We start from the raw sequence: 14,666 nt of genomic DNA, 5'->3' as shown, positions 1-14,666 counted from the left end.
TGCACCTTGTTGTCTCGGATTCTCCAGCATCTGCAGTTCCTACTATCTCTGATTAATTATTTACCATTGATTTACTTGTGAATTACTTTACAACTATTACTTTCATTCATTTGTGGGATGTCAGCTTCACTGGCTAGTCTTGCATTTAATACCCATCCTAGTTAGCAATGGAAAGGTGGTGGTGAGCTGCTTTCTTGAATCACTGCAGTCCATTTAGTGTAAATACCCATATAGTGCTATTCAGGAGGTAATTCCAGGATTTTGATACAGCGATAAATGGCATGTAATTGTCTGCCAGAAAAAAAAATCGGTGAGGAACTCTCACAAGGATGTGATACTTACCAAAGTTTTTGACCTACAGAGTAGTATGATGTTGTGGACTTACAAGAATATTTCACACATGGAAATTAATTGACTGTATATGAAGGCTTTCTTTCTCCTCTGGGGTTTAAGAATTGTTATTCCATCAAGATTCAGAACAACATTGTTAGAAAAACGTCCTAAAGAGAACATCAGGATAGTCCATATGAAAGCAGTAGCAAGAAGTGATGTTTGGTACCTCAGGATAAATAGAAATATTCAAGAGTTAGCAAAAAGCCATGTTGTGTCTCAGAATGAGAAATCTTTCAAGGGTATTTTTCATTTCATGGTGAAACATAAAGAATCCATAGGAATGAGTTCATGTTGATTTCCTTAAGGCGGAACAGAAAGATTATCTTGTTTTGAGCAATAGCTATAGCTAGCAAGTTCGGTGTCATTTTCTTTTTGGTTAAAATTGGTTAAACTCTTTGAATTCCAAAAAGAATATGACACCGAACTTGCTTGTGGAACTTCGGTCTGCAGATGACAATATCATCTCTATGCTCTTGGAACAGAATCTTCAGGCCTTGTTTAACACCTCTATGGAAGCATACCAAAGAAATGGTCTCACCCTCAATTTCAGGAAGACTCAAATCCTTGTCCAAGCTGTCCCGAGGCAAGTTCCAGTCCATGCATTCATTAGGATCAATGGAGAAATCCTGCCAAACATGAAATATTTTCCCTACCTGGGAAGCTACCTATCATCTAATGCTGACATCGATGTGGAGATTCAATATCACATCCAATCCACGAGCACAACCTTCAGACAGCTAAGGATGAGAGCTTTTTCAATGACTGTGACATCTGTGCTGATACCAAGATCCTTGTATGTAAGGCAGCCATCCTTCTGACTCTTCGAAATGGCTCTGCAATTTGAACTATGTAGAAATACCATCTCAAGGCCTGGGGAAGTACGATCAATCCTGTTTGAGATGGATTATCTGCATCAGCTGGAAGAAGAGGTGTACTAACATCAGTGTCCTTGAACTAACCAATAGCACCAGGATCAAGGCCATGATCATTGAAACCAACTCTGCTGGGGTGGCCACATGCTTAGTAAGTTCCAAGTGCAAAAGCAAATCATCTTTGTTCAACTCAATGAAGGCACTCAAACAAGAGGACAAAGGGAACATTTCAAAGACTCCCTAAACACTTCCCTCAAAGTCTTCTCAAAAACTTTAAATGCTTCCCTCATGAAATTCAACACAGATGTCACAGTGTGGAGCTGGAGGAACACAGTAGGCCAGGCAGCGTCAGAGGAGCAGGAAAGTTGACATTTCAGGTCGGGACCCTTCTTCAGAAATGGGGAAGGGGAAAGGGAGCTCAGAAATAAATAGAGGGAGGAGGGGTGGGGCTCGGGAACGTAGGTGGGATGGTGATAGGTGAGTGCAGGTAGGCAGTGTTGGGGATTGGTCAGTGAGGTGGGAGGGGCGGATAGGTGGGAGAGAAGATGGGCAGGTTGTGTCAGGTCAAGGAGGCGGGGATGAGAAGGGGGGTTGGTCATGGGATGAGGCCAGGGGTGGAGTGATTTTGAAACTAATAAAGTCCACATTGAGACCATTGGGTTGTAGGCTCCCAAAGCCTAAGCCTAACCCTAACCCTAACCCTATTGCAGCTGCTCCTCCAGTTTGAGGGTGGTGTCGTTGTGACACTGGAAGAGGCCCAGGATGAACATGTCACCAAGGGAGTGGGAGGGGGAGTTGAAGTGGTTCACCACCGGAAGGTGTTGTCATTTGTTGTGAACAGAGCGCAGATGTTCTACAAAGTGGTCTCCGAGCCTCCGCTTAGTCTTACCGATGTAGAGGAGGCCACATTGGGAACAGCGGATGCAGTAGATCACATCAGCGGATGTGCAGGTGAACATCTGTCTAATGTGGAAGGTTTTTTTTCCTTGGATGGAGGTGAGGGGGGAGGTGTAGGGGCAGGGAAAGGTGCCGGGGGGTGGTGGGGCTAGTGGGGAGTGTGGAGCGGACGAGGGAGTCATAGAGAGAGCGGTCCCTCCGAAAGGCAGAGAGGGGTGGGGTGGGAAATCCTTGGTTGTGGGGTCAGATTGCAGGTGGCAGAAGTGGCGGAGAATGATATGTTGAATCCGGAGGTTAGTAGGGTGATACGCGAGGACGAGGGGAATTCTGTCTTTGTTTTTGTTGCGGGGAGGGGGTGTGAGGGCTGAGGTGCGGGAAACGCAAGAGATGCAGTCGATGGCGTTTTCGACCACTGAAGGGGGGAAGTTGCGGTCCTTGAAAAACTAGGACATCTGGGATGTTCGGTAGTGGAATGCCTTATCTTGGGAGCAGATGAATTGGGAGCAGGCGGAGGAATTGGGATTCGGGGATTGCGTTCTTGCAGGAGAGTGGGTGAGAGGAGGTGTAGTCTAGGTAGCTGTGGGAGTCAGCAGTTCTTACTATCCCCAATACAGATATCAATGTGTTGGAGACACTTGTTCAGAAGACACCATCTTGGGGGAAGCTCCTTGCACAAAAGGATACAATTCGTCGAGATCACCTGTCAGCCGGAAGAAGTATAGAGAAGGAACCAGAGAACGGAATGCAAGTGATCCTAAGGCCAAGGATAAATGCCAACTCCCTGAAATATCTGCCGAGTATGTGGTCAAGATGTGGCTCTAGGATCGGTTCAGCCATGCAATGATCCCCAGAACCAAGACCAGTGATACAGAATTGCCTGGGAAACAATCAGACTTGTTAGTGAAGTGATTGCTGACAGCAACAAGCTACAGCCAGTGGATAAAAGTGTTGAGTCTATGCTCAATACCACAAGTATCAAAACCTTTGAAGTTTTGAAAAGCTGGTTTGCAATTTATAAGATGCAGAAGTGTTAGTACCAATGGTCCGCAGTCAGATGATTTTGAAATATTTCTGATTAAGAATAGAGTTAAACAAATCCTAATAATATCATTTCAGCCAACATTGAATTGTGCTGCAGAAAGAAGTATGGATTGTGAAGTGGTCTTTGAAGAAGAACTTGTTAGGAAAAAAATGGGCAGTAATTTCCATGTTTCTTTTCAATACAGATTGGAAAATTTTCTGTTCTCACACAGAACAACCCCATAGTCTACAACAGGGTTTAAATTTCTTGACTTAGTATTTACAATTGCCCTAGGACAAGGTTTAGTTTGCTTAAGTCTGATGTCAATAGCAAAGTCAGAGAAAAGCAAGCAAACAAGAACTTGAGTCATTATGCATCAGGCATGAAACTTACAAAGTTCAGTGCTAGTTAGATGGACGTGATGAAAAACTATCGGGATGGTAAGGAGATAGGTCCTTGGAGTTGTTGCAGATACTTGGTGCATTCTCTCATTCAATGTGATGTTGATTGTTTTCTTGAAAGAGGACTGATGAAGGGAAAGCGGGAGAAATTTCCTACAACCCAAATTCCTCCAACAGCTCTAGTGAAAGCCAGCAAGAAAGTGAAAGTTGAAAATAAACTGAAAATTTGCTGGTAGAGTCAGAGCCGTTGAATAAGTCAGTCAATGTAACAGTCCCAACCACTTAAGCGGAGTTTGTAGTCAAAGTCAGAGTTCAGTTTCGACAGAGTCAGAGAAGTTGAGAAACCAGGGTCAAGCTAATGGAAGGAGATACACAGACAAAACAAAAAAGAAGATAGATAGATTAATTGAAACTAAAATAGGAAGAAAGATTGCTATTTTCATCTCGTCAAATAATGATATTTTTGTTTAACATGTACTGGAGTCAAGGAAAAACTTTTTATAATTTACATGCGAATTACCCTGATAATTTTAGTCTTGTGTGTTTTAGTTGAGATTACAGTAACAACTAACTTGAAACCTGATCCGTTAAATTTCAAGTAATGAGGATATTGGTTTAGTCATATTTTATACTGGGGATTTTGTACTTGTATAGTTTTATATTCTGTTGCACAAGTAGTTTCTTTGTAAATTTTGGGGCTGGAGGATGTAATGCACAATCCTCTCTGCTGCCATCTCTGTTGGGGAAGTACAAATAAAGTCAATTCAAAGAAGTAGGAACTGCTAATGCTGGAGTCAGAGATAACACAGTGTGGAGCTGGATGAACACAGCAGGCCAGGCAGCATCAAAGGAGCAGGAAAGTTGACGTTTTGGGTCTGGACCCTCCTTCAGAAATGGGGGAGGGGAAGGGAGCTCAGAAATAAATAGTGGGGGGCGGTGATAGAAGGTGGATAGTGGAGCAGATAGGTGGGAGAGAAGGCGGACAGGTCAAGGAGGTGGGGATGAAGCTAGTAAAGGTGACTGTAGGTAGGAAGTGGGGGTGGGGTTTGGTCAGTGAGGAGGGAGGGGCAGATAGGTGGGAGGGAAGACGGACAGGTCAAGGAGGCGGGGATGAGAGGGTGGGCTGGTCTTTGGATGAGAATAGAGATGGGGAGATTTTGAAGCTAGTAAAGTCCACATTGACACCATTGGTTTGTAGGTTTCCAAGGCGGAATATGAGGTGCTGTTCCTCCAGTTTCCGGGTGGCATCGTTGTGAAACTGGAGGAGGTCCAGGATGGACATGTCATCCAGGGGCTGGGAGGGGGAGTTGAAGGCATTCGCCACTGGGAGATGTTGTCATTTGTCGTGAACCAAGCTAGGTGCTCCACAAAAAGGGATCTCTGAGCCTCCATTTGGTCTCCCCAATGTAGAGGAGGCCACATCAGGAACAGCGGATACAACAGACTACATTAGCAGATGTGCAGGTGAACATCTGTTTAAGGTGGAAGGTTTTCTTGGGGCCTGGGATGGGGGTGAGGCGTAGGGGCAGGTGTAGCACCTCCTGCAGTTGCTGGGAAAAGTGCCGGGGGTGGTAGGGCTAGTGGTGAGTTTGGAGTGGATGAGGGAGTCGCGGAGAGAGCGATCCCTCCGGAAGGCAGATAAAGGTGGGGAGGGAAATACATCCTTGGTAGTGGGGTCAGATTGCAGGTGGCGGAAGTGATGGAGAATGATGCGTTGAATCTGGAGGTTAATGGGGTGATAGGTCAGGGCAAGGGGAATTCTGACTTTGTTTTTATTGCAAAGAGGGGGTGTGAGGGCTGAGGTGCGGGAAACGCAAGAGATGCGGTAGAGGGCGTTTTCGACCACTGGGGGGTGGGGGGGTTTGGGGTGTGTAGAAATTGCGGTCCTTGAAAAACAAGGACATCTGGGATGTCCGGGAGTGGAATGCCTCGTCTTGGGAGCAGATGCAGCTGAGGCGGAGGAATTGGGAATAGGGGATCGCATTCTTGCAGGAAGGTGGGTGAGAGGTGGTGTAGTCTGGGTAGCTGTGGGAGTCGGTGGGCTTGAAATAGATATCAGTTTCAAGTGGTTACCAGAGACGGAGACAGAGGGGTCCAGGAAGGAGAGAGAGGTATCAGAGATGGTCCAGGTGAACTTAAGGTTGGGGTGGAAGGTGTCAGTAAAGTTGATGAACTGTTCGAGCTCCTCGGGGGAGCACAAGGCGGCGCCGATACAATCATCGATGTAACGGAGGAAGAGGTGGGGTTTAGGGCCAGTGTAGCTGCGGAAGAGGGATTGTTCCATGTAACCTACAAAGAGGCAGGCATAGCTTGGGCCCATGCGGGTACCCATGGCCACTCCCTTTGTCTGTAGGAAGTGGGAGGAATTGAAGGAGAAATTGCTAAGGGTAAGGACGAGTTCAGTTAGGCAGATAAGGGTGTTGGTGGAGAGGGAATAGTTGGGTCTTCGGGAGAGCAAGAAGCAGAGGAATTTTAGGCCATTTGAATGGGGAATACAAGTGTACAGTGACTGGACGTCCATGGTGAAGATGAAGTGTTGAGGGCCAGGGAATCGGAAGTTTTGGAGGAGGTGGAGGGTGTGGGTGGTGTCCCGGACATAGGTGGGGAGTTCCTGGACCAAGAGGGAGAAAATGGAGTCGAGGTAAGTGGAGATAAGTTCGGTGGGACAGGAGCAGGCAGAGACAATGGGTCGACCGGGGCAGTCGGGTTTATGATTTTGGGAAGGAGATAGAAATGGGCGATGCGGGGTTGGGGAACGATGAGGTTGGAGGCTGTGGGTGGGAGGTCTCCTGAGGTGATGAGGTTATGGATGGCCTGGGAGATGATGTTTTGGTGGTTGGGGGTAAGGTCATAATTGAGGGGTCGGTAGGAGGAGGTGTCAGAGAGTTGGCGCCTGGCCTCGGCGATGTAAAGGTCAGTGCACCATACTACAACTGCGCCTTTCTTGTCTGCGGGTTTTATGGTGAGGTAAGGGTTGGAGCGGAGAGCTGCACGTTCTATGGGGGAGAGGTTGGAGGGAGTGAGAGGAGTGGAGAGGTTGAAGTGATTGATGTCACTACGGCAGTTAGAGATGAGGGAGGTCGAGGGAGGGTAGGAAGCCTTGGGGTGGTGTCCAGGAGGACGGTGTGTGTTGGAGGCGGGAGAAGGGTTCTGTAGAGGCGGGGTTAGACTCGCGGTTAAAGAAATAAGTGCGGAGGCAGCAACTCATGTTTGCAATAAAACCAAAGACAGAATTCCCCTTGTCCTCACGTATCACTCTGGATTAACCTCTGGATTCAACGCATCATTCTCCACCACTTCCGTCACCTGCAATCTGACCCCACTATGAAGGATATATTTCCCTCCTCACCCTTATCTGCCTTCTGGAGGGACTGCTGTTTCCGCGATTCCCTTGTCCGCTCCACACTCCCCACTAGCCCACCACACCCGGCACCTTTCCCTGCAACCGCAGGAAGTGCTAAACCTGCCCCTACACCTCCCCCCTCACCCCCATCCCAGTCCCCAAAAAAACCTTCCACATCAGACAGATGTTCACCTGCACATCCGCTAATGTGGTCTATTGTATCCGCTGTTCCGGATGTGGCCTCCTCTACATCGGGGAGACCAAGTGGAGGCTTGGAGACCGCTTTGTGGGGCACCTTTGCTCGGTTCGCAACAAACGACAACACTTCCCAATCGTGAACCGCTTCAACTCCCCCTCCCACTCCCTGGACGACTTGTCCATCCTGGGCCTCTTCCAGTGTCACAACGATGCCACCTGGAAACTGGAGGAACAGCACCTCATATTGCCCCTTGGAAACCTACAACCCAATGGCCTCAATATGGACTTTACTAGCTTCAAAATCTCCCCACCCCCGACCTCATCCAAAAACCAACACCCCCTCTCATCCCCGCCTCCTTGACCTGTTCGTCTTCTCTCCCACCTATCCGCTCCTCTATCCACCTTCTATTACCACCCCGCCTTCTCTATTTATTTCTGAGCCCCCTTCCCGTCCCCCATTTCTGAAGGAGGGTCCAGACCCGAAACATCAGCTTTCCTGCTCTTCTGATGTTGCCTGGCCTGCTGTGTTCCTCCAGCTCCACACCTTGTAATTAAAGTCAATTCAACATTGGTTGCAATTAAGCACAAACTAGTATTAATGCAATAATCAACACTGACTATTCACTGTTACAGTTTCTTTTTCTAGATGTTCCTCTATTTTATTCTCTCCTCTAGTGGAAATTTCATTGTTTACCTACCATTGATATTAAACTGACTGCTTTATAATTCCATGGACATGATCTCTCCCCCTTCTGAAACATATGTATTATATTCGCTTTTCTTCCTCAGGACCCCTTTATGACGAATTATTACATTTTTGGGGGCATCTTTCTGCTATGTCTTTCTTAGATTCTTTGGCCCATCTTACCAGTCAATGTCCTATCTCCTTGGTTGATATTGAAATGACAGAATGATTTCTTATTTCTGCCATCTCACTATTCCTCAATGCTCCTCTTCCTATCAGAATCTTCCAATTCCTGTTGTAAAATATTTTACTATTTTGTTTTGTGCTGCTTGATAATTTAGTTTCCCTCTTCATGACCCGTCAGTGTTTAATTTCCAGTCTTGATTAGTAGCTGGACTTTTCATCGATACTGCTGACAGGGTGGAGGCTTATTAAATTCATCAGACGGTCTGTATGCTGTACACACACAAATGGGCAACTGAGCTTTTAAATGGACAAATATTTCCCTGGAATATTACTGAAACAGAGACATTTTGCCAAAGTTTTTCCGTTTGGAAATGCAAGGATGTCAAATTTCTCTTACTGTTTTGTTTGCCTTGTTAACATTTCTTACATATCTCTCCAATGTTCCTTACAAGTTGAAAGCCCATTACCTCCTTGTTTACCCTTCCCACTGGGACCTTTCCATTAGTATAAGCTCCTTCCTGTCCCAGAACTAGTGCCAGTGTCCCATAAAAAGGAGCTCCTCTTTGTCGTACCAACCTTTAAGACACATTTAATTTATTCCAACTGGTCTGCTTTTATTCCAAATGGCACAAGGTGTGAAGATTGCACTCACATTGCCTGGAGTGCACATTCTTACCAGCCTGGCATATTTTTGAATGGAAGGATGTTCCACTGCCTTAATGCCCATCTTGTTTATGACCACAGACAGTGCCCAGTTTCCTGACAGCAGCCATGTCACATTAATCTGTATGAGCCCTCTGTGCCATCTTTCATCCAATTTTATCTCAAATAAAAACAGAAATTGCTGCAGAAACTCTGCAGGTCTGGCAGAATCCGTGGAGAGAGAAACAGAGTTAATGTTTCGAGTCCAATATGACTTTCAGTACTGAAGGAAGCTAAAAAAAATATTTTATGTTGTAGAATATCAGGGATGGAGGAGCAAGTGGAACAGATGGTGAAGGTGCCCCAGAGCCAAGGACAAAGAGAGGGCTAACAGTAATAAAAAAAAAAGGTTCTGGACAATGGTCGGATGTTAATAGTGCAAAATAGGTCAGCTCACCTGAAAGCAAATCCATGCAAATGAGACAGTGGGGCTGGGTGGGGAAATGGAGGACAAAGTTCATAGTCTGAATTTATTGAACTCACTGTTCAGTCCTCAAGTTTGTAAAGTGACTAAGCAGAAACTGTTCCTCCGGTTTGTATTAGGTTTAAATATGTTGTCAGTGTAGCTGTTAGTGCACTCAGCAAGTGCTGTCCAATCATGCAATTCTGCACTATGTATCTTGAATGTGCCATGCTTTGATATATCCTGTGAATGTGAAAGACTAAATAAGGCATGGACATCCTGAAGTGCTGCCCAACTAATTGGTTGGCTTCAAAGTACAGTCCATGTTGTCATGGAGGAAAATACAGAAGGCAATGGGATACAGTTGGCCCTACAAGCAACAAAATGACAAATGATGAGTTAAACTGTTTTCATGATGTAGCTGACCAATAAATGTCAGGACACAAAGCTTAACTTCACTATCAATAGTGCTACTGAATCTTTTACACTCACTTCAGTGGGTACGAGGGATCTCAGTTTAACATCTAATCTGTATGTTGGCACCTTGGGCAATACAGCCCTGCTCTAGGGCTGTGCTGGTGTGTCAACCTAATAATGTGTTCAAATGTTGATGTTATGATTCTTTGAATCAGAGATAATGGCACTAGCATGAAGTCAGAGTACTTGTTTATGTAATATGTATTTTGTTGCATACAAAATATCTATGCAGGCCAGAATTAGATTGGATTGCACTGTGTCTACAGCACAGAAACACGGCATTGAGCCTAACCAAGCAATAACAGCATTTATGCTCCACACAAATCTCTCCCATCCTTCTTTAGCGATCAGAATATCCTTAAATTCCTTTCTTCTACATTTTTTTTTATTTAGTTGCCCCTTTAGTGCATCTATTTGATTTACTTCACCAGCTGCTAGTGGTAGTGCGGTCCAGTGTTTACAATCTCTCCAATGTTGAAAAAAAAGTGCTCTCCTGAATTCCCAGTTGGATTTATTAGCAACTATAAGAAAAAAGATACAGCCTATTCAGCCTTTCCTGATAAATATTATGGCAGTTCTGACACATCCATACAATTCTCTATTCACCTTCCTCAATGGCTTGCTTTGTTTTCTATAATATAGAGACAAGAATTGCTCTCAAACTTCCAACTGTGGTCTAGACAAGGTGTCGTACAAGTCTAACATAACCTTCTGCTATCCAATTCTATTTATCTAAACCCAGTACTTGGTTTATTTGTTTATTGGCAAATTTACAAACCCTACGTTTTACTTTAGCCTCTTTTTCAATTACTTAACCAGTTTATACCCTTATGTATACCCTTTTTATAGGCTCATTACAGCTTACTTTCTCACCTGGGAAGTAGTCCTTATCAGCTGTTATATGAGATAATCTATCAAGCTCACAATGTGGCTCATTTATGCTTGCTGGAAGTGACCTTCATTCATTGCCAGATACTCATTCTCTACAGACAAAAGAAATATGCTCAAGCCTTGAACCTCCTTTGAACTGTATTTCTCCTGGGCAACACCCCAGTCAGAGTCAATATGCTGGCCAATCGAAACACTTTTCCTTCTGCAGTACAAATTGTTATGATTATTTGAAATTAGATATGTTTGTGTTCAACTTGATGAGTGGCACATTAGAAGCTTTAGCTACGTCTCTATTTTCACTCAGTTAAAAAGAATATAGTTATCATTAGTGTAAAAACCAAAAGAACTGCAGATGCTGTAAATCAGGAACAAAAACGGAAGTTGCTGGAAAAGCTCAGCAGGTCTGGCAGCATCTGTGAAGAAAAAAATGAGAGTTAACGTTTCAGGTCCGGTGACCCTTCCTCAGAACTGAGCACAGATTCTGCTTGACCTGCCGGAAGTTTCTGCAACTTCTATTTTGTTGTTGTTTATCATTAGTGTACCTGAGCTAAACAGTCAAATGACAGTCAATTTTATTTGCTATTCTGTAATGTCTGTTGGAAAATGCGATAAACTCAGTTGTCGTGTCACCCCTTGGATTGAATGGCCAAACAGCAATCTCTGCAAACAAATCCAAGCTAGCACAGCATCTTTAAGTCAGGAGAGTAAAGAAGAAAATAAAATCTTTCTCCCTTCGCATTTAAATAATTTTTCACTAAATACCAATACTCAACAAAGGGAAGTAAGATTACTCATCATAGGTTACTGCTGATGTTACCTTTTAACTAGAATGTGCTACATTCCAACAGTAGCTTACATTTGCTGCCAATTAATTTAAAATACTAATACATCTTTGCCACTGGTAAAGCAACACAGAACCAATATTATATTACATTTGTATGATTGCTGAATATAGTAAAACATCCTGAAGTGCTCATAGGAGCACTATTAAACTAAAGTTGGTACTGAAACACACAAGTTGATATTAGGATAGACTGGACAAAGAGATAAAAACCAAAATAACTGCAGATGCTGTAAATCAGGAACAAAAACAGAAGTTGCTGGAAAAGCTCAGCAGGTCTGGCAGCATCTGTGAAGAAAAAAAATCAGAGTTAACGTTTCGGGTCCGGTGACCCTTCCTCAGTTCTAAGGATTTCCAGCAACTTTTGTTTTTGGCCAAAGAGATATATTTTTAAGGATCAATTTAAAAGAGTGTTGGATGAAAGAGTGTTGGAGATGCAAAATGATAGAGGGAGAGAGTTAAGAAGGTCAGCAGCCAAAGGCAGAGGGACAGCAATTAAAAATGAGGATGTACATAATTGGAGGAGTATAGACTGTTCAGAGTTTTGTAAGGCTGGAGGAGATGAGAGGTAGGCTTGGGTGATGTCATGGCTCCTCCCTAATGATGCATCCCTTTAATAGTCAAGATAAGAAATCTACATATATAACATTTTTCAGAACTTCTCTCCATTTTATTCCCTTATCTAAAAAGAAAGCCCAAACCTACAGCAACATGACTCAAAGAAGCATACTTAGATATTTGTGTATGCATGTAGTTGCACTATGATTCAAGTCTAAGAAAGAAATGCAAAAGTAATAGCCAGAATTGAACTGAGACAGATTTCCAAGAAGACAAATTTATCGTACTTTTTCAAATGTGTAATTAGCTGGGTAAATGAAGGGAAACCAGAGAATGCGTTATCAGAAAGCATTTGATAAAGGTGCCACATAATAGATTGCTGCTTTATGTTTAGGGCTCATGGTGTTAGGAGTTATATACGAACAAGTTTTAAGAATTAGCTCAACAACATAAAAAAGGGCAGAAAACAAGTACATATTTTTTAGAAAACAAGGCGTAACTAGTGAAATGCTACAAAGATCAGCATTTGTGTCTCAGCTGATTATAATCTCCATCCATAAGTTTAGATGAGTGGACCAGGCATAAAAAAAGTAAATTTCCTGGAGATACAAGTTTAGAAAGTGAGCTATGAGAAGACTGTAAAGGAAATAGATTGGTTAAGTAATTAGTCAAGAAGTTGGCAGGTGGAATTTGAAATTCTCTACTTTGGTAAGGAGGATAAAATTGCAAAGTGATTTTTGAAAGGAGAGAGACATATAAATGTTGCAATTTAAAGGTGTTTAGGTGTCCTAGTTCATAACATACAGAAAGTTAATACATAAGCAATTATGAATATAACAAATGGTAACTTAGACTTAATCGTAAAGAGGTTGGAATGTAATACTAAGGAATTCTTTCTGAAGTATACAGCGTTTTGTCAAGATCATGTTGAGAGTACTCTATATTGTTTTGAACTCCGTACCCAAGGAAGGAGAGAGGGTGAGAGAGGGTGCAAAAATGTTTATTCAACTGAATACTGGGATGAAAGGATTGTCCTAATGAGGACAGATTGAACAGATCAGACCAATATTCCCTTAAGTTCACAGCAACGAGAGGCGATTGCATTGAAACATATATAATTTTGCGAGAACTTGACAGAATAGATGCAGAGAGGCGGTTTCCCTGGTTGGTTTACAGGGCTCAGGGCCTTGTTTCAAGATCAGGAGTCACATATTCAAGCCCAGGGTGTGGTAAACTTCTTCAAACAAAGGGCTGTAAATATTTGTATAGTTCCACGTCAGAGTATTGTGGACGTTCAGCTGCTGATTACGTTCAAGACTGAAATCAATATTATCTTGGCCACTAGAGAATAATAAAAAATTGACAATGCGGCAGGAACATAAAGTTGACACAAACATTCAGCCATGATGTTGCTAAATGGTTTCTCAGGCTCAAGGAGCTGTATGGCCTATTCTGGCTCTTATTTCTTATGTTCTTCGAGTTGTTTGTGTGATGCTAACTGACCACAGATGTTTTTTTCAAACCAATGGAGTGTTTAAGATTTTAACAAAATGGCCAAGTTTTGACAGGAAGGAAGTCTGATGAGGTGTTTCCTTGCTATAGGGACTATTTGTTAGTCATGCTTAGTCATTGTGGTTGACAAACAGAAAATACCTTTTCATTTGCTTCTCTGAGCACTTCGCGTTTCAAGACACTTCGTCATATATAGTTTGTTCATCAATGGATTTTTAAAAGGTCCCATTGTCTTTTCAGGTGTCATTTGGAAACAATTCCCATGGTCAATTGTCTTGGCACAATTATGTTAAGCTTGGCACAAAGGAAATGTTGATGAAAAAGCAGTGTCTTTTACTTATCTAATAATTAATTGATTACATTAAAAAGTAGCATTTACAAAGTAAACAAGAAATTTCTAGGACCACAAAGTCCATTGGAAAGTTTGGAGGATGATGTTAAAGTGTGCTTTTCCATGAAATGGTGGGATGCACTGTCTTACAGAGTTCTTACCATGGCCACAGGGAAGGATGTATCCACATGCAAACTGGAGCAGGAGGAAGCCATTTGCCCTTCGATCCTGCTCCACTATTTGACAAGATCATGGCTGATCAGCTTAAGGCCTCAACCACACTTTCCTGCCTTACCCCAATACCTTTTGAATCCCTTATTAGCCACAGATTTATAGGCCTCTGCCTTAAAAAATATTCAAAGACTCTGTTTCCACTGCTCTGTAAGGAAGAGAATTCAAAAGACTCGCAACTCCCTCAAAAGGTTTCTCCTTGTCTCCACCTTAAATAGGAGGCCGTGAATTTTTAAACCGTGTCCCTTTGCTCTAGATTCTCCCATGAGGGAAAATATCCTTTCAGCATCCACTTTGTTAAGTCTCCTCAGGAGATTGTATGCTTCCTTTAGATCATTTCTAATTCTTTTAAAGTCCAGTGGAGATAGACCCTACCTTGCCTCAAAAGATAAACCCCTCATCCCAGGGATCAGTCTAGTGAGTCTTCTCTGCATTGCTTCTAATGCGAACATATCCTTGCTTAAATAAGGTCACCAGAACCATACTCCAGCTGCCAACGTTTTGCCTACTGACTTATCTATATCCATTGTAGATGCCTTTTGTCCTCTTCATAACTTACTGTCATACTTACCTTTGTTATCAGCAAATCTAGCAACCATATGTTCAGTCTCTTCATCCAAGTGAGCAGTTACCTGCCTTCTGTCTCCCTCCCTCCTTGTTGAGAGGAGTTACAAATGCTATCTTACAATGCAAAGGGATCTATCCAAAATCAGGGGAATTCTGG

The sequence above is a fragment of the Rhincodon typus genome, chromosome 5, assembly GCF_021869965.1.
Source record: "Rhincodon typus isolate 14 chromosome 5, sRhiTyp1.1, whole genome shotgun sequence".
NCBI lineage: Eukaryota > Metazoa > Chordata > Chondrichthyes > Orectolobiformes > Rhincodontidae > Rhincodon > Rhincodon typus.
This window is presented reverse-complemented; position numbering follows the sequence as displayed.